A 20,423-nucleotide genomic window follows, 5' to 3' on the forward strand; every position below is an offset into this window, starting at 1 on the left:
CCACCCAGGAATCCATTCAGGAATCTACCCAGGAATCCATATGGGCACCCACCCAGGAATCCACCCTAGAATCCACCTGGGAATCCACCCATGAATCCACTCAGGAATTCACCCAGGAATCCATCTGGGAATCCCCCCAAGAATCCCTCCTGCGCCCAGGAGAGAGCTCCTGGCTGGATCCCAGCTGGGAAAGGGGATTTGGCCCCTGCATCCATGGCCAGACCATGGAAAAAAAGGGAATAAATCCCAATTCAGCCGTGACCCGAGGAGGATGAGGAGGACAAAGGCTCAGCACAGCCCTTGGCCCTGCAGGGATTCCCAGTGGGATCCAGAATCTCCCTCAGAGCTCTCCTGCGAGGTCCTGACAAGAGTCAAACCAGCCTGTCCCTGTTGTCACCCCAAACCAGCCTGTCCCTGTTGTCACCCCAAATCCAGCCTGTCCCCAGTGCTACCCCCCGTGCTCTGGGGTTGTGTCCTTCTCCTCCCTGCTCCGGGTGCAGTGTGGGGACACCTCTGTCACCACCTCGGGGGTGGCCAAGCCACCAGGAGGAGCAGGTGGCCTGTGGCTGAAGGGGGTGGAGCAGGAGGGAAGCAGAGACACACACAGAGGGTCCCAAAATATTCTGTGAAGGAATTTTTCCCATCTGCAGCTTGTGGGGACAGCTCGGTGCTGGCTTGGAGGTGACATTCCTGCTCCTGCCAGGATTTTCCTTTTTCCTCCATGTGCTTCTCTTTAAACGTGGCCTGGAAGAAGCTCTGGGGCTGTTCATGGTTCTGTTCAGGAATCACCACACAGGAATCACATTTCTCACACGAATTTTGGCTGCTCCCTCCCGCAGCCACTGCCCCGGGTGGAAAATCTGCTTTTCCCCCCATTTCAACCCAAACCCAGGAACATGAGGAGGCTGCAAATTCCCAGCATAGCCGAGCTGCCCTGCTCACACGGCTTCCCTGAGGCAGGAAGGCTGATTTCCTTCCAGGAGCCAGAATCCAGATGGTCAGAGATTCCTTCCAAGCTCCCAGAACCTGTTGGAAAAGGCCATTATGTCTCAATAGCAGTTTTGCATTGGAAGTGGTGCCTCCCAGCTGCTCCAACACCTCTTTTCCAAGCTGTTCCATGCTCACCGAGAACCAGTCTGGTCAGGGCTGGCAGATTTTGGTGGAGGAATAAAATCCCTGGATTTATTCCCATTTTTTTGTGTCAGGCAAACGTGGAGCGGTTCAGTGGAAGAGGCCTGAGTTTGGTTTTTGAGACTCGTTGTCCTTGTCATGAGAATCCCTAGCCCTGAAATATTTTATTTTCAGTAGGAATATTTCGTTTTATTTTATTTTCAGTAAGAATAACCCTGTGAACTCCCAAGTAGGAATTGAGGAGGAATTCCAAGCCCAGGGCATTTTCTTCTTCCCAAAGCTCGGAAGGATGCGGAGATGGAATTAAATCCAACATGGGCAGCTCTAATGTCATTTAGATGACTGCAAACAACATTCCCTGCTCCAAAACAACCCCTGGTTCAGCTCAGCTGAGCGGGAAGGTCCATCCCGGTCAAGTGAGGGAAGGATTTTGATGGAAAATGTTATGGAAATTAATTCCCAGGCTTGGGCTCCACATCCAGGCCCAGCTCCGGCCTGTGCAGCACCTCAGGGCCTGGGGGCCTCGGGATGTGGAATTATGAAGGTGCAGGCCCCCAAGGGGAAAAAAAAACTCTTGGGTGCGCTAATGAGGGGTTAATGAGGGGCTAATGAGGGGCTGTGGCCGTTCCACTGGTTTAACTGGAAGTGCTGGAGCCCAAACTGGGCCTCGGGAGGGGATTATTGAAGGCGCCCCCTCCCAGCCCTGCTGGGCCTGGGGCTGCCGCCTGTGGGCAGCAGGGCCAGAGCTTTTTCCTGCTTTGGGAAGGATTCCATGAGGGATTTTATCCGGGTTCCTTTAAAAAAAGGGGTGAGGGTGGGATCTGGGGTAGGGGGGGTTGGTCATGCTGGACCCTGCTGGCTCTCAGGGTGATGGTGGCCCATGAGGGGACAGGGTGGGTCAGACCAGGGGATCAACACCAAAACCGCTAAAACCCCACAAAGAACCCCAATTTTGCCACAGGTCACAAAGTTCCTTCTGCCTCCCGCACACCCATAGTGGGGAGGGAGTTGGACATGAGGGTGCCCTCACTTTATGGGGTGCCCACACTGCCCGTGGGGGTCCCCACATTACCCAAAAGTGATGGTGGCCCATGAGGGGACAGGGTGAGTCAGACCCGGGGACCAACACCAAAACCACTAAAATCCCACAAAGAACCCCAGTTTTGCCCCAGGTCACAGAGTTCCTTCTGCCTCCTCCACACCTGGAGTGGGGAGAGGGTTGGACATGAGGGTGCCCTTGCTTTTTGGGGTCCCCACACTGCCCGTGGGGTCCCCACATTATTTGGGGTCGCACCCCCTGCTCTGCCCGTGGGGTCCTCCCACTGTTTGGGGTGAAAATGTTCTCTTGTCCTGGGGGGTCCCTAAACTTTCTGGGGGTGCATCCCCCCCACTCTTCCCAGGGGGTCCCCAAATTGCCTGGGGGTGTCCTTATCCTTTCTGGGGGTGTACCCACTGGCTTGTCCAGTGTGTCCCCACCCTGTCTGGTTGTCCCCATATTGCCTGAGAGTGTCCCCACTATTCCCGGGGGTGTCCCCATCCTGCCTGGGAGTCCCCATCCTGCCTGAGGGTCCCTATATTGCCTGGGGGTGTCCCCATTCTTCCTGGAGGTGTCCCCATCTTGCCTGGGGATCCCCATTTTCCCAGGGGTGTCCCCATCCTGCCTGGGAGTCCCCATCCTGCCTGAGGGTCCCCATTCTTCCCGGGGGTCTCCCCATTCTTCCCGGGGGTGTCCCCATCCTGCCTGGGATCCCCATTTTCCCAGGGGTGTCCCCATTCTTCTCGGAGGTGTCCCCACCCTGCCTGGGGATCCCCATTTTCCCAGGGGTGTCCCCATTCTTCCCGGGGGTGTCCCCACCCTGCCTGGGGATCCCCATATTTTCTGGAGGTGTCCCCACATTGCCCAGGGCTGTCCCCACCCTTCTCAGGCGTGCACCCCCCACTCTGCCCATGGGCTCCTGCCCCAGTTTGGGGTCCCCCCACCCCGCTGTCCCCCCTGGCCGTGCCCTTCACCCCGTTCCTTTCCCCGTCCCCCTTAAGCAGCCGTCGGGGCGTGCAGCCACCTTAAGGGAGCCCCTCCCCCGGCGGGCTGGGACGAGCCCTCCCCCTCCCTGTCCGCCGTCCCCTCCCTCGCCGGCCCGGCCCCGCACGGCCCCGCACGGCACGGGGGTTGCCATGACAAGCATTTTCTCCCGTTAGCTCCGGGACCGCTCCCCCTCCATCCCATGGCCAGTCGCGGGGGCTCCGCCGCCAGCCGGGCGCCGTGGGACCGGAGCCGGTGAGTGCGCGAGGGGACCCCGCCAGCGAGCGGGGTACGGGGGTCCCCAGGGGGGTTGGAGGTGTTGGGGACACTGCGGGGACGCACGGGAGTGGCGTGGAGCGGACGCGGAGTGGGTTCTTTGTAGGAGCGGGGGGCGCGGGTGGGTGGGAGCATCGCTGTCCCCGCTGTGCCGGGCGGGTGGGGCGCGGGCAGCGGGGATTTCACCGCCCCGCTCCGTCCCAGTGCAGCAGGTGGGATGGGGGGGACTCGGCGTGGGCTCCTACATCACGGGGGGCTCGGTGTGGGACCCCCCCCCGACCCCAACCCCACGTGGGAGAGGTGGGGTGGTGGGGTGACCGCGGTCCGGCCGCTCTGGGGCGTGGGCGGCTGCGGGGCGTGCAGCCCCCAAACATCTTGTGGGGGGCAAGCCCGGCAGCCCCCCGGTATTTGGGGTGGGGGAGGACGCTCCGGTCGGATCCTACAACTTGTTGCCCGCCCTTGAGGCGGCTGGCGGGGGGCGCGGGGGTTCCCGGTCGCGCGTGTTGCTGGATTTTTTGGGAGGCAGCGAGTTGTGGCATTGCGGGGAGGAGGAGGATGAGGATGATGGAGGAAGGAAGAGGCGGGGGAAGGGGAGGGGGGCTTGCGGCAGCCCAAGGACAGAGCGGGGAAGGTGCTGCGTGGGTGGGTTTGGGGTGGTTTTTCCCCACCTGTGGGGCAGAAAAGGGGGCTGCTCCCTGCCTGGAGTGGGGTGACTCGGGTGGGGGGCGGTGGGAAGGGTGGGATGCGGTGGGGAGGTGCGTGGGGGTTGCCCACGCCACGGCTGGGCACGTCCCCCTCCTGCCTGCACCAATCCAGCTGGGCAGAGCCACGGCTCTCAGAGAAAACAGGAGTGGGGAGGCGGAAAATAAATTAAAAAATAAATCAGGAAATCTATTGGAAGCCCGGCCAGGCTCTGGCCTCGTCCGCCTCCTCCTGCCTCTGCCCTCAGCGCTCTCCCTGCATCCCAGCCCCGGCTCCGGAGCCTCCCAGCATCCCTGGCCTGGCTCGGTGGGTCCGTGCCCCCCGTGGGCTGCCCGGCGGCGGGGGCGGGGGGGCTGTGCGGAGCTGGGTGGTCCCTCCCTGCTTCGCCAGAGGCGAGTGGAGATGTTTGGGAGGGGAGGAGGGACAATAGGTTATTGTGCTCTTATCTCTGGAGACCTGAGCTTGGGTGGGGGTTTGCATTGCGAAGCTCAAACCAGTGCAGCCAGTTTCTGCCCGTGGCCGTGGACCGGCAGCCCTGGACGTGGGTGGACGGGCAGGAGCAGAGGGCAGCGACCTGGGGTGGAGGTGAGTGCTCGGAGCTCGCCATGGAGCACCCAGAGCCATCCTGGGCCCGGGGGGACCCCGAGCTGAGCCCCCCACCCCAAACCCCCCCGGGCTGCGTGGGCAAGGCAGGGGCTGCACCGCTGCCTGCGCCCTGCCTGGCTCCAGACACTGCCCTCAATCTTTCGCTTCTCTGAGCACTGAAACGCACCTAAATTATTAAATCATGAGCGAGAGAGGCTGACGCCCCCGCGCTCCGCCAGCCCCACCCCGCCGCGCCCCGGGGATCCCTCCCCAGCCCTGGGCTTCCCTCCCCGGCTGCCCGCTCAGGTGACCCCCCCGGAACCCTCCCCACGGGCTGCCTGGCGGCTCAGGGGGCCTGCAGGTGCCCCTCGGATCTGAGGGGTGCAGGACCCTTCCTCAGCGATGGGCGCTGGGTGGGCTTGGAGGCCAAATCGCTCCCTGTGACTCCCTGGGGCCGGGCTGGATCGCCTCGGGTGCGTGGATGGCCGTGGCACGGGGAAGGTGCCGGTGCCGGGATGGGGCAGGTGGAGCTGGGAAGCGCCCAGGGCAGGAGGCAGCGCTTCCCCATTCCTGCCCTGGCACCGCGCATTCCCCGCGGGCTCCGGCCCCGTCCCGCCCTGGCCGCCGGCGGGGCCGCGGCTGCCGCTCCCCGCCCGAGCCCCGGCTCCTTCCCCGCTTCCTTCCCGCCTGGAAAAGCGCTGGGAAGTGCTGCGAGCGCTGCAGGTAGAGAAGAGAGGTTTGAGAGGGCGCAGGCTGTTGTTGGGTGTTGGGTTTTTTCTTTTTTTTTTTCCTTTTTTTTTTTTTTTTTTTTTTTTTTTTTCCGCTGGCGATGATGACGGAGGGAATTCCCTGCGCTGCCGGCTCGCCGCTCGCGTGCCGTGGGTCCGCATCTCTTCCCGGGGGAATCTGTCGCTGTCACCCGAGCCTTGCGGGAGCCTCCGGAGCTGGGAGCCGCCGTGCCCGAGCCCCCGGGCAGAGGCCGGGCAGGGCGGGGGCAGCCGAAGGGTGGCACAGATCCTCGGGCAGGATGAGTAAGAGCGGGGAGGGACGGCTGCTCCTCTCCACTATTGTTTAGCAGTCGAAAGCGCCGGGGTGGAGCTGAGCCTGGAGTTTCCCCTTGTCCCCAAGCCCGGCGAGACGAGCCCGCTCCTTCCCCGCCCGCCCCTCGCCGGGGCCGCGCGTTCCCCGCTCCTCTCTTGGGTTATGTGTTGTTTTGGGGTTTTTTTTCCCCATTTTCCTGTTTCTCCTCCCTGCTAGGCCACGAGCGGAGTTTTCCGCAGTGGCCACACGCGCCCGTTCCAGCCTGCGGGGATTTGAGGACCTAAATCCCTGCGGTGGGGAGGACTCGCAGCCGCCGCCCGTTTGCTGCTGCTGCTGCTGCTGCTGCTCCCCGTGCAGGGCCCGGCGAAGAAGGGCTGGCAGCTCTGGCTTCCTCCTCGCCCACGGCTCCTCCCCGCCGGGCACGGCTGCGCCCTGCTGGGAAAGGAGCCGGCGGAAAACCTGCGGTGAGAGCCCGGGGATTCCGCTGGGCTCCGGGAGCGGCTGGGCAGGGACGGCGAGCCCCGCATGGGAGGCGCAGGGTGAGCGTGGAAATGGGTGCGGGTCCTTTGGGAGGTGACCGATGGTCAGTGTGAACATGGCAACGGGGTGCAGGTCCTTTGGGAGGTGACCAATGGTCAGTGTGAACATGGCAATGGGGTGCAGGTCTTGGATGGGAAGTGAGCAGTGCTCGGTGTGACCATGGCAGTGGAAGTGACCAGTGCTCAGTGTGACCATGGTGATGGATGCAGGCCCTTTGATGGGAAGTGGCCACAAGTGGTGCCACTTCCCTGGTGTCCCCCATGTCCTGTGGCCTGCTGGGAACTCCCAGATCCAGGGGTGCTGCAGCATTCCCGGTAAGGAATGGCTGTTCTCACACACCAGAGGGGATCTGGTGTGCAGGGCTGGGAATTTGAACCCATCCCTGTCCCCCTCGTGTTGTGCTGGGTGGGAATAGGGATCCGATGGGTGGTGATGGGGCTGGAGATGCTCCTGGGGGAAGCAGCTTTGATGGCAGAGGTGGCAGAGCTGTCCCCAACCTCCCTCCTCTCCACACTGGTGCAGGCAAAGGTGACCAGCTGGGGGACAGGCAGGTGGCAGGATCCTGCCCAGCCCAGTGATTTTCCAGTGGAAACCACTGGTTTTCCCAGTGACACTGGGACAGGGAATGTGTTTTGGGGTGCAGGGCCAGCCCTGGGGTCCCTGGGAGCAGTCGGGTGACAGCCACAATCCCTGTCACCTCCTACCAGCACCGAGGCCGAGCTAATGAACCCTGTGACTTTGATGTTTTAATTAGTTGCTTTTGGCTTTAATGCACGGGGATAATAGAGTTTCTATGGACCCTGCCCCTCTGCTGGATCATTAGGAAAAGGGAAAAAACACACGAGGTAAGCCTGGGTAGGGACAGGAGGGAAGCTGGAGCCCTGTGGAGTGCATGACACCCACTGGGGTGTCACCCACCCAGCTGGTGACTCTTTTAAACCGCTAATTAAGCACCTTAAATCCTGGGAGAGCTCTCTGTGAGTGAGTAAGAGCTGAGTTCAGAGTCCTCCTGCGTTTGTGAGCTTCTGGGAGGGGTCTCAGATTTGAACGTGGGAAGCTGATGCACAGTGAGGCCCCTGGAGTCAGGGATTGGGGTTGTGGGATTCCCTTTTGGGGCTGGGAGTGACCAGGCCGCTGTGGCCCAGGCTGGTGGTGAGGGACATGGGGACCCTGGTCGGGTGCTCCTGGGCTGAAAATCCTGGGATTTCTGGATTGTGGCATCAAGTCCTACATGGGGACCTAAATACGGACCAGGAGGGTGCAGGCTGGGGAGGGGACACACAGCTGTGACACCAGGAGCCCTCTGCCCAAATCCTGCAGCTTCAGAGCAAATGGGATCGATCGTCCATTGTGGGATTGATCATCATGGGATCGATCATCCATTGTGGGATCGATCATCATGGGATCAATCATCCATTGTGGGATCGATCATCATGGGATTGATCATCCATTGCCCAGTGCCAATGGGAGAGCTCCTGGCTTCAGGAATTCCTCCCTCCCCTGCAGCACAGGGGCTGTGGCAGCCCCTGGGGCCACACCAGTGCCACACCAATGCCATAGTGCGGGGACTGGGCCACACCAGTGCCACACCAGTGCCACACTGCAGGGACTGGGCCACACCAGTGCCACACCAGTGCCACAGTGCAGGGACTGGGCCACACCAGTGCCACACCAGTGCCACAGTGCGGGGACTGGGCCACACCAGTGCCACACTGCAAGGACCAGGCCTGTCCCCTGCCACCCCCGCCCACTGCGGCCACCCGGGGCCAGGCCCTGGCGTGTCCCCAGCGGGGGGAACTCCTGGCCAGGGCAGCAGCAGCCAAGGGGAAGCTTCGGCCAAGTGTCGGCGTTTTGTGCTGACGGGGAAACTTTTCCTTCGACGCTTCCACGGCAGGGATGAGTCGGCAGCTGGGCTGAGCCGAGCGGGGCGCCGGGGGCGAGGAGCAGCCCCGATTTTGCTATTCCGTGCCGTATCCCCGTGTTTTGGCGCCGCCGAGGCAGCCGTGGGCTGCGGGAAGGAGCAGCGAGCTGTGCCTGGGCAGAGCGCGGCGCGTAGGAGTCCCCACCCGGAAGAGTTTGTCCGGCGGGGCCGGGGAGGGAGGAATCCGATCCCTCCTTTTCCCAGGCTGGGATCCCAGCGCGCTTGGCTCTCCGTGGCCTTGGCCGACTCCCCGCTGCCGAACCCCCCTCAGCGTGGGTCTGGCCCCTCGCTCATCCCGCCGGGTCGGGAAGGGTCCCGCAGCAGCGATTCCCGACGTCTCCTCTTTGTCTGCGGCTCGGAAAGGTCAGCCCTGCCTCGCTCCGTTAAGGAGCTGTAAATAATCCCGCTCCTTGTGCCGCGGGGCCGGCTCCAGGGCTGAGCCCAGCATCCTCCTCCTCCTGCCCGGGCCCAGGAGCCGTGCCAGGGGAGGTGATGCCAGCCCGGGGGGGACGCAGCGCTGCAGAGCCGGGGGGCAGCGGGGTGCGGGCGGCCCGGGGGGGACAGCGGCGTGTCCCATGCCAAGGGCAAGAGTCGGGATGGCTGCTCCCGGCTCCTGCCTTCTCCAGGCTAAAAATAAGCCGCTGGCCCTCACCGTGCTGCCTCTGCTCGGTCTGGGGGGGCTGGCGGTGGGCAGGGGGTGAATCCGGGCTCCGGGGGGACTGAGGGGCAGCGCAGCCCTGCGGGGCGGTGGCGGGGCCTGCGTGGGGTTGGAAGTGACCTTTGCTCTTTGAGCATCGGGGTCGGTGATCGGATTTTCAGGTCTGGGCTCGGATTTCGGGCAGAAGGTGTCTGATTTTCGGCGCCGTTTCTCGAGATGCTAATTAAGGACCCTGCTGCAGCAGCTGGAGCTTTACTGTCCCTTCGCCACCCCTCGCTCGGCCGGGAGGTGCCCGTGGCCCCTGGAATGCCCCGTGGCCCCTGAAATGCCCTCGGCTTTTCACTTCTCGCCTTTTGTTCCTGCTTGGGAATGCCGATGCCTCGCCTCTCAGGGGCTCCAGCTTTTCCAGAGGCTTAGTGGCGTGGCCCTCGTGGCATTCCAGCTCCTCGCCTCCCTTCCCACCTTCTCACCAGCTTCTTAAAAATAACCCTGTGTTGCTGGAGCGCTGCTGGGGGCACAGCCCAGGATGCGGTGGCAAAGCTGCTTTCCCACTCCTGCCATTCCACAGGCAGCCCAGGGACACCGGGACGAGCCAGGAGATGGCTCAGTCCTCCAGCAGTCCCCTCTCATCCTTGCTCTGTCGAAGCCCCCTGATTTTGGGATGATCCCTGGGCAGATGGGACGGCTCCGAGCGGGATCTGCCGGCTGTGGGATTCTCATGGCACCTGCAGAGCTGAGCCCGGCTGCGTCCCAGCCCCGGCGTGACAGATCGCTGCAGCTGGCAGCCGAGAGCTTCCCGGAGATTCCCGCTCCAGAGGGGCTTCCTGACGGAGCCGGGCACGTGGCTGTGCCAGCAGCAGGGATCTGGCATGGCCTCGGTGATGGGGACACGCCTGGGGCTGACCCGGGCTGGGAGGGAGCTCGTGCTCCGGCGTGAACCTGAGTTAAACATTATTCCTGCCTCTGGAGCAGGGAGGGATTAGTGCAAGGAGGGAGAGCTCGGTGCAAGGAGGGGGAGTGTAGGGAAATGAGGGCAGCCTGGATTTGTGGCCCTGCTGGCAGCTGGGAATGCCAGGCTGGCGCTGGAGGAACCTCAGGATGGCCGGAGCAAGGCTGGAAGGGGTCACAGTGCGGGTGACAGCCTCTGGAACAGCGGGAATGACAACCAGGATTCAAGGCCTGGCTGCCTTCACCCAGGGCTGAATCAGCTGCAGGGAGCCAGGATCACAGACTTGGCTGGGCTGGGAGAAGCTGGGAAGCGTGGCTGGGATCTTTCCTGGGTGTCCCTCTCTGCAGACGTGGCTCTGAGTCACCACATCCTGCCTGGGAAAGTTTTGGGTCCCCACACTTTCATCGGAGCAGCCGGGCAGGGCTCTGGGATGGGCCTCAGAGGGTCCTGCTGGATTCCCTGTGGGAGCCAGGCCATCCCTAGGGACAAACCTGTGGGGCTGGGGGCCACAAACCCCCGTGTGCAGGCTGGAGCTGGGAGAGGGTGAAGCTCCACATCCTGCATTTTCCAGTGTGACTGGTGCTGGCTATTTTTAGTTGTCCAAATTAAGCTCGCCTTAAATGCTGTCTTTTGAGGTTTCTTTGAGGGAGGAGGCCTGGAGTGGTGTTATTTCCCAAGTGACTGATTGCTCTCCAATCTGACCCCAACTGGACTGGCCAAAAAAACGAAAGGAAGGAGCAAAGCTGTGGCTGGGAAGTGTCTCCTCTCCGCAGAGCTGTGCCTGAGGGTGTTTCCTGAGTCAGCAAGAGATTTCCCGGGGGAAGGAGAAAGTAAACAGCATCCCCATGGGGAAATCCAGCTGGAAAACCTCATCCTGCTACCTGCTCTGGCATCCCCCTGGTGCCCCTGGGAGCCGGCCTGGCTGTTCCACGGGGTGTTAAATCCACGGGTTTCTCACCTCAGGGACATTTTGGATTTATTGGAGAGTGCTGGGTGCTGGTTGGGGCTCCAGGAGGAGGTGGAAAAGGCTGGAACCACGGGCAGAGTGCTGAGATGCTGCTCCCTGTTTTGGGGGAAGCTCATTCAGAGGGGGCTGTCCTGCTATCCATGGATTCTCCAGAATGGCTGCAGCCCATCCCATGGGCTCAAAACCCATCCATGCCGTGCTCCAGCTCCGTATCCACCGCTGGATTCTGTTGTGCCAGCTCCTGACCTTTCATCCCTTGGACCTGGGGGGGTCTGGGACCTGGCTCGGATCTGTCCCCTCTGGGGGTGATCCTTTAGGAATAGGGTCGTTGGGAAGGGATCCAGGAAAAGCCAGCAGGGAGCAGAGGATCGCTTGTGCCTTTCATCCCTCCCCATTCCCCGCTTCCCTTCTCGGCACCGTTTTCCCACCTCTCCCCATCCCTGGATGCGCTCTGTGCCTGTCTCACCTCACTGGGCACCTGCTGGAGCATCCCCCACCCAGAGCTGGCTGCAGGAATGGCCTTTCCTTGCCCAGCTTCCCCTCCCTCCCTCCCTCCCTCAGCAGCAGCAGCAGCAGCAGCAGCAGCAGCCGGGCGTTTCCGTGCAGGTCAGCAGCCAGGGGATCCTCCGGCTCCTGCAGTCGGACGTGAAGTGCATGGAATCCCGGGAAGCTGCTGCAGATGGAGTTTCTGCAGCGCCGGGGGGACGGGGCCCTGCGGCCCCAGGGGCTGGAGTGAGGAGCTGGAAGTGTTTCCTGGCGTTCCCTGGTGCTTCCAGGCTCGGGACTGTCCCTTTTCCCTCTGGAGAGGACAATGAGGGAGCCTCCCTTCCTCCTCCCACTCCCCCGGACGCAGCTGCCTGCACGGCCCAGCCTTGTTGTGTCTCAGTCCCTGGGACCTGGCTGGGATCTGTCCTCTCTCGGGGTGATCCTTTGGGAACAGGGTCGCTGGGAAGGGATCCAGGAAACGCCAGCAGGGAGCAGAGGGATTTTCCCAAATCTCAGCCTCCTCACCCGGACCATCCTCCTCTTGAGTGTGGGAGCAGCCAAGGTGGTGCTGGGGGACCCCAAACAATTCTGAGGGATCCCAAACAGTGCTGGGGAATCCCAAACAGTTCTGGGGGACCCCAGACAGTTCTGAGGATCCGAAATAGTGCTGGACAACCCCAATCCGAGCTCCCATCCTTTATTCCCACTCTCCTCTTTATTCCAGGAGCAAACCCCCCTGCCCAGCCCCTTCCCTGGGCTCTGTGGGAGGTGATGGAGAGGATGAGGAAGGCCCCTGATACTGCAGAGAAAATGCTGGGAAAGGGAAGAGGAAACAAAGCCTTGGGAATGGAGGGGATGCCGGCAGGCAGAGCAATCCCGGGCGGGACAGCTGGGCTGGAGGGGAATCCTGCCCGTGGGTTTGGCATTTTTCCATTGGGATGGGGAGTGGAAATCACACCCTGAGCCACGGGTGTGTGTGTCTGTGCTGGGCACCCGTGTCTGGGGAGATCCCTCACTGTGTTCCCACAGATCCCTCGCTGCATTCCTGGGGTCCCTCACTGTATTTTGGATGGATCCCTTGCTGTACTCCCATGGATCCCTCACTGTGTTCCTGGGATCCCTTGCTGTATTCCTGTAGATCCCTTGCTGCATTCCCAGGATCCCTCACTGTACTCCCACGGATCCCTCTCTGTATCCCACAAATCGCTCACTGTATTCCTGCGGATCCCTCCTTGTATCCCCATAGATCCCTTGCTGTATTCCCATGGATCTCTTGCTGTATTTCTGGGATCCCTTGCTGTATCCCATGGGTCCCTCACTCTATTCCTGGGATCCCTCACTGTATCTCATGGATCCCTCACTCTATTCCCGGGATCCCTCACGGTATTCCACAGACCTTTCACTCTATTCCCGGGATCCCTCACTCCGTTCCTGGGATCCCTCATTATATTCCCACAGATCCCTCGCTCTATTCCCGGGATCCCTCGCTCTATTCCCGGGATCCCTCACTCCATTCCCACGGATCCCTCACTCTATTCCCAGGATCCATCTCTCCCTTGGCTCCGTGGCCGCTCGGTCCCAGCTCGGTCCCAGCTCGGTGCCCCTAACACCGGGATTTCCCCACTAATCTGGGCCCTATCGCTGCTAAAGCCGCAATTATCCCGGGATTAGCTCTGGTGCTTAGAGCCCCACCTGGGGCAGGGCCGGGCTGTGCCAGAGCCTCCCACAGCCCCAGCTCCAGCCAGGACACAGGAGCTGGTGGCCACTGTCACCTCGGGTGACCCCAGGGCTGCTTTGTTTGGAGGCTGGGCAGAGGCTGCGGGGTTTTGTGGGAGTTGTTTGGGGTGTGAGCCCCCCCAGCAGCACCGTCCCTGTTGTGTCTGAGGTTGAGCTCATCCTAGCAAGGCCAGGCTGGGCTTGGAGCGCCCTGGGATAGTGGGAGGTGTTCCTGCCCATGGAACGGGATGAGCTTTAAGGTCTCTTCCACCCCAAACCATCTGGGATTGCGTCCCAGCATCACTGCAGGTGGTTTTTTTTGGGGAGCTGGGATTTATGGCGAAGCCTGGCTTTAGGGCCGTGGAAGGCCCCAATCCCTCCTTGCAGGGACGTGATGCGTCTGTCTGAGGGAAGGGCTGTCCCAGTTTGCCGGGGTTACTGGTGCAGCTGGGAGGTGCTGGGAGGAGGGAACACGTGGGGTTGGATGTGGCATAAACAGGATGGCAGGTCAGGGCTGCAGGGCGGGGATAGGGCTGGGAATGACTGACAGGGCTGGGAATGACAGGGTTGGGAATGACTGACAGGGCTGGGAATGACGGGGTTGGGAATGATTGACAGGGCTGGGAATGACTGACAGGGCTGGGAATGTCAGGGCTGGGAATGACTGACAGGGCTGGGAATGTCAGGGTTGGGAATGACATGGTTGGGACTGTTGGGGTTGGGAATGTCAGGGTTGGGAATGTCAGGGTTGGGAATGACTGACAGGGCTGGGAATGACAGGGTTGGGAATTTCAGGGTTGGGAACAACTGACAGAGCTGGGAATGTCAAGGTTGGGAATGACTGGGAGGGCTGGGAATGTCAGGGTTGGGAATGCCAAAGTTGGGAATGTCAGGCTTGGGAATGACTGACAGGGCTGGGAATGTCAAGGTTGGGAATGTCAAAGTTGGGAATGTCAGGGTTAGGAATGACTGACAGGGATGGGAATGACTGACAGGGCTGAGAATGACCCCCCAAACTCCGCAGCTCCAGACTGGGGTGACTGCAGGGTGGCAGCAGGACAAAGTGCAATTTTAGGGAGCAAAGAGCCCCATCCAGTTGGAATCATCGCCCATGATGATGATGATGATGGTGTTGGTGGTGGTGCCTCTCCCCAGCTCGTATAATCAGCACTTAATTAAAGCCCGCTAACGGTTTTTAATTGCTCTGACTCCCCCCGAACCGGGAGTGTGCTGCCTGCTCTGGGTTAGGGCAGTGCCTGGCGCTGGTGGGAAGCACAGCTCGAACAAAGCTCCTCTCAAAAGCACATCCAGGCTTTTTCCAAGGTTTTTTCCATCCCTCGGAGACAGTTCCTCCAAAACACCGGTGGGGTTCGGCTGGGCTGGGGTGTTGGGGTGGGACCCCGTGGGTCACCCCCTGTGCCGGGGGGTGCTCAGGGTGGGTGCCCAGCGTGGTGCCCCCTCCCTCCCCGCCTCTCCCACCCACCCTGGATCCCTCACGGTGCCTCCCGGCATTTCCCACCCCCCAGCCCCTTCCCGCACGCTTAGATCCCCTTTCCTATTTATTTTCCAAGCTGATTCCTGCTGTTCGCTCAAATCCTCGCTTCTCCCACCTCGGGGGGCCGGGCAAGGAGGACCCTGGGAGGCTCCCGGGGGTGGCTGTGCCCCCTCCCAGCCCATCCCAGCTCAGAGGAGCTTTCCCTCCCCTTGCCCTGCCCCTCCCCATGCTCTCCTGGCCCATCTGGCTCTCCCCTCCTATTTCTCCATATTTTCCAAGCTCTGATTTGCCTCTCCCGCCTGTTTTTTTTTTTTTCTTTTTTCCTTTCCTTTCCTTTCCTTTCCTTTCCTTTCCTTTCCTTTCCTTTCCTTTCCTTTCCTTTCCTTTCCTTTCCTTTCCTTTCCTTTCCTTTCCTTTCCTTTCCTTTCCTTTCCTTTCCTTTCCTTTCCTTTCCTTTCCTTTCCTTTCCTTTCCTTTCCTTTTCTTTCTTTTTTTATATTGTTTCCCCGATCTCCACACCACCACCACCACGGAACTTTTCATTATTATTTTTTTTTTCCCCCCTTACTGGGCTCGGGGTCTGCATTTAGGATTTTGAGGATGGGGGTTCTTTTCTCCGGGATAAATATCGCCTTCCTCTGCTCGCCTGGCTCCCTTTAATTAGACTTCTTACTGCATGGAACAGTTCGCAGTTATATATGGAAAACAGCCCACACTTTCCCAGGAGCGGGGCATGTTGGGAAGGGAAACGGGAGCAGCCGGCGCGCTCTTCCCTGGGAGCTGGGAGCCGCGTGTGTTTTTCCTATCGCTTTTCCCGACTTTATTTTTTTTAACCCTTTGCAGCAGCAAAAAGCGTTCGCATCTTTTTTTTTTTTTTTTTCTTTTCTAAATTTAATTTTATTTTTTTTTTTGTACCTTTCTCCCGTCCCTTGTTGCTGGTTTTGTCCCTTAGAAAATCCCTGCTGGGCTCGGGGGATTTTTTTTTTTTTTTTTGATGGGAAAATATGGATTTAGGGCTGGATGCGAGTGTGGGGAGAGGGATCTGAGCTAGCCGGGCTGGCAGGAGTTACAGGGTGGCCGGCAGGGATGTGATCCAGAGCGGGAATTCTCGGCGCTGGGAGCAGGGACACCCATCCCGGCTCACGTGGTGGCGGTGGCAGGAGGGGCATTGCTGTCCCCAGCCCTTCCCCGTGTCCCTAGGGCTGCTGCCACCCTTGGGAGCTGAGTGCTGGAGCGCCCTTCCCGCTCTGGAATTGTTGGGGGCTCCCCTACAGCACATCTGGAATTGTTGGGGATCCCCTACTGGCACATCCCCAGCTTTAGGGGATCCCCCAATTTCCCTGTGCTGTCCCACCAGCTCTGCCTCTCCTGCCTCAGTTTCCCCAGAGGGGATTTTTGGGAGGGATTGCTGCCAGTTTGGGGTTTTTTTTTCCACGGGATTCTTCACGGAGCAGGGAAGAGGAAGCGGCTCCGGCGGTGACAAGGTGAGCCACCAGGTGCCCCTCGCTGTCCTGGGGTGTCCTGGGCACCCCAAAACCCACGGGCTGCCCCTCTCCTCCTGCTGCCTGCCCCGAGCAGCAGATGCTTCCCCCGGCTGCTGCTGCTGGAGGAAGTGACGGGCCCTATTTTCATCCCCCAGGGATCTTCGGGGTAGGAATCCCCTGTCCCTGTGTAATCCTGCTAAAAATACCGTGCCTGTGTCCTCCTGTCCTGCCCGGTGGCTCTCCTGTCCCCCGAGTGTTGTTTTGCTTCTCAGACTGCCCCGTGCTCTGGGTTTGATTTAATTTCAGCTGAGTTTAAAATTCGAACGAGATGTGGGAAGGTGGGAGTCGGGATTGGTGGGATCTCTGCTCTTTGGGGCTGTGCTCAGGTGTGTGGGGGGATGAGCTGGACACCAACTGCTCCCAGTGCTCCTGGGCTGCCCCATCCCATGGGAGAGCTGGGAATGGTGGGACCATCCCTGCCCTGGGCTGGGATAACCCAGGCTCTGCCCCAGCTCCTGCCTAAGGAACATCCTGGGATCCAAAAACCCAAAATCCTGGTTGGGGAGAGCTGGGAATGGTGAGACCATCCCTGCCCTGGGCTGGGATAACCCAGGCTCTGCCCCAGCTCCTGCCTAAGGAACATCCTGGGATCCAAAAACCCAAAATCCTGGTTGGGGAGAGCTGGGAATGGTGAGACCATCCCTGCCCTGGGCTGGGATAACCCAGGCTCTGCCCCAGCTCCTGCCTAAGGAGTGTCCTGGGATCCAAAAACCCAAAATCCTGGTTGGGGAGAGCTGGGAATGGTGAGAGCATCCCTGCCCTGGGCTGGGATAACCCAGGCTCTGCCCCAGCCTCTGCCTAAGGAGTGTCCTGGGATCCAAAAGCCCAAAATCCTGGTTGGGGCTGTGCCCAAGAATGGCTCTGGAGCAGAGGGCTCCGGGCTCCTCCCTCCTGCCCTCGGCACCATCCCAGCCCCGTGGCCTCTGCTCCAGCCTGGCCAGCTCAGACACTGCCCCCAGCCTTTCCCTGGCCTCTCCTGCTCCTCAGGGGCCTCCCAGGACAACATCCAAGTGCTGGGGCTGCAGCATCTCCCTGCGGTTGGGATCCCCATCCTGCCAGGATTCTCGGTGTCACCTCCCTGCTGCCCAGGTGTGACAGGGGCTCTGACAGGGCTGGGATGTGGCCGCTGCTCCGTGTCCATCCTGGAGTGCTGCCAGAGCAGCCCCAGGGCCTGCTTTGCTGCCTTGCTTTTATCCTCCTCCCTGTGCTCCACGATTCCAAGCTGCCCAAATCCCAAAGCTCGGCTTTGGACTCGCTCTGGGCTGTGAATCAGAGCTAAGCCAAGCCCAGGATGGGTCTGGAGGAGGGATGAGAGCTGGAGAGGGCAGTGGGGTGGGAGTTGCTGCCCTTGACACCTCCCTGCAGCAGATCCACCTGGAGGGAAGGGAGGAGAGGAGAGAAGGGTCACCCACTGTGTGCCAGCTGCTGCCGCATCACCCCGAGGTGGCTTCCCAGTGCTCCCAGGCTGGGCAGAGCCCATTTCCTGGTGCCAGGTGGGATGGAGGAGTGGACAAAACCTCGTGCTGGCATCCAGGACAATCCTCCCAAGGGCTGTGCTGCTGTCACCTCCAGGGACCTGCCAGGTGAATTTGGGGAGAGAGGGACAGATGCAGAGCAAAGAGCGAGACAGCCCAGCTCCTCCCTACCTGAGGGCTCCGGTGTAGAATCACGGAATTGTTGAGGCTGGAAAAGATCTTTAAGATTGTCAAGTCCAATCTTTAATCCAGCACTGCAGCACGACCCTAAGCACCACATCTACATGGCTTTTAATGTCCTCTGGATGTTACACTCAGGTGTGACATCCACATTCTCTGATTTTGAAAGCCACATTCTCTGATTTTGGTGATCAGACGATCGCAAACAAAACCATTTGGTGTTAAAAGCACCAGAGCTGCTAAGGAGGTGTCAGAGGGGCTGCACAGGGGATGTTGTGCCCCTGCAGAGGGTGAGGCCTGCAGGTGTTTGCTGCTGCAGGAGAGGGCTGGCTTTGCTCCCCATCCTCCTGCATTCCTGCACCGGCCGTGCTACCTTGTAAAGCACGAGAGAATAATGAGAGGAGCGGCGCTGATTTAGTGCAGGCGCCGCCAGAGAAATACCAAGGCCTTAGATGGAAACATTCCCCCTGACAGCTCGCCTGGAGGCTCCCTGCTTTTCCCTTGCTTCCACCCCCATGGAATTCCTGGGCTGCTGCACCCTGAGGCTCAGGGAAGCCCCGGCCGGCCGGGGGCGAGGGCAGATTCCTGAGCCCCGGCACCGCCAGCTGCGCCGGTGGCTTTGGCACGTGGATGTGACGATTTTGGAGGCCTGGACGGCACAAACCAGGGCTGTCACAGCCCCTGGTGGCAGCAGGCTCCGAGCTGTGGGGTTTGGGGTTCAGGGCTGTGGGTTTGGGGGCTCAGGGGGGTGAATTTTGGGGCTCAGGGCAGTGGGATATGGGGAGCCGCGTCGTGGATCGCCGCATCCATGCCAGGGCCGTGCCCAGCGTTCCGCCTCCAGCCTCTTCCCTGCCCTTTGCAGGAGTTAATTGCTGCCTTGGGCACGCCAAAACCCAGCAGTTTTCCAACGTCAATTAGCAGGAGGCAAAATAGGAGCAAAATGGGAGCCAGAGCAGCTGGAATGAGCGGGGTGGTGGCGGCCGCGTGAGTGCCTGCAGGGTGGCGGCAGGGACATTCATTTTGGGGAATGTCACCTCCTCCTGCCTTTTCCTTCTGCTTTCACTGTGACCTTGGCCCTGCTGCCATCCCTCCTCTTGGCCTGGCAGGAGGAAGGAGAGGAGGATGGTGTGACACAGCCAGGCACGGGACAATGCCTTGGTGTCACCTGCGTGGGGACAAAGGTCTGCGGCCAAGGGGGTGACAGCCGGTTAGGGGACAGGCCCCAGCCTTGTGCCCTGCACGTGGCAGCCCCATGGCTGTGCTGCTGGCACCGGGAATTGTGTGCCTGGCACAGCCGTGTGGGAGGAAATACTACAGGGCTGTCACCATGGGTGACGGTGACATCGCCAGTGACAGTGACACCGCGGGGCCAGCGGCTCTTGTGGCACCCTGAGCCTGCGGTAGCCGGTGGCTTGTGGCCGTGTCCCCTCTCTCGTCCCCAGCCCAATGTCGTGGACAGGGAGGTGTGGAGGAGCCGCTTGGGAATCGGGAATTGTCACTCGTGGAGACAGGAATTGTCATTTGTGAGAACTGGGAATTGTCACTCATGGGAGTCGGGAATTGTCACTCGCGGGGACCCGCGGGGATGCGGGACATGGGGACCCTGCCCTGCCCGCGGGGCTGGCAAGGAGCAGCCTCAGGGGCCGGATCCCAACAGCGAATTCCCGCAGGAATTCCCGGGCTGCAGCTCCAGCCCCGCGCCCTGGGCTCCGTCACTGCTCCGTGCCTGGTTTGTCACTCGCTTTGTCACTCGCTTTGTCACCGGGCTGGTGACTCAGTTTCCCTGGCACAGCGCTGCTGCTGCCGCGCTCCGTGAGGCCTCAGCGCTTCCTGGGCGTTTTCCTGCTCCTTTCCCAGGACATTCCCCCCACTTTTATTCCCGACGTTTTTTCCCCCCGCCTCGCCCGATGGAGCCTGCGGGCTCCTTCCCCCTCTGCCCCTCCAGGAGCGAGGGGGTCTGGCTGTCACCGGGGTGTCCCCCGTGCCAGGGTTCGGCTCTGGAGTGTCCCCAAGGTGTGGCGGGGGTGGCACTGCGGGGTGCGGGGGGGCCCCTCCGGGCAGGGCAGTGTCGCTGTCCCCACCCCTGGCGGAGGAAGCGGATGCTGCTGCGGGAGGAGGGGACATCCCGCGGGTGCCACAGGTGGCTGTCCCCGGGTGCCACCGCTTCTGCTTTCGGCACCTGCAGCCGCCCGGGGCAAGGAGGGGACCCCAGCGTGGCCGGGGGAAGGGGACGGGTCCTCCTGAGTGTCCGGGGGTCTGTCCTGGCTGTCGCAAGCCTGGCCTTGTCCCCTTCTCCTCTCCGTGGCACCAGGATGGAGGTTCCGCCACCGTGACCTTCTGCCACCCTGCCCCTCCTCGCCCAGGGTGACAATCCCGGCTGGGATGTCCCCTGCCCCTCCGAGCCAGCCCCGAGCATGAGGTTTGTCCCCGTGCGCCACCTCCTTGTCTCCTCCCCCGCCGCAGGAGGTGACAGCCCCGCGGTGTCCCCTGCGGGTGGCCTCGCCCGGCGCCGCAGGGGTTAAGGAGGGAAGGCTTCCCTTGCCAGGGGTGTTGCTGGGAACGAGCAGGAGCGGGAGCCGCTGCCATCTGCACATTGCGATTTGGTGAGTGTGCAGGGGAGGGGCCCCCAGCGCCGCCGGGGCCCCCCCCCCCCCCGCTGCCCGCGGTGGCTCCGGGGGGACACCGGGGACCCCACGAACCCCCCCGGAGCCGCTGTCACCGCGGGCTGCGCACCGCG

At 61.3% G+C, this 20,423-nt stretch overlaps 1 protein-coding gene across 3 annotated transcripts in view; it reads left to right on the forward strand.

Moving 5' to 3' along the window:
• The first annotated feature begins 3,278 nt into the window (after window positions 1–3,278).
• Window positions 3,279–20,423, forward strand: part of ATP2B4 (ATPase plasma membrane Ca2+ transporting 4) — a 60,928-nt gene continuing 43,783 nt past the window's right edge. For all 3 annotated transcript variants that reach the window (XM_066565283.1, XM_066565280.1, XM_066565282.1), the window contains exon 1: window positions 3,279–3,406. The gene's annotated coding sequence lies outside the window, so the exon portion shown is untranslated. The remainder of the gene's footprint in view (window positions 3,407–20,423) is intronic.

This window comes from Molothrus aeneus, chromosome 24 (assembly GCF_037042795.1).
Source record: "Molothrus aeneus isolate 106 chromosome 24, BPBGC_Maene_1.0, whole genome shotgun sequence".
Classification (NCBI taxonomy): domain Eukaryota; kingdom Metazoa; phylum Chordata; class Aves; order Passeriformes; family Icteridae; genus Molothrus; species Molothrus aeneus.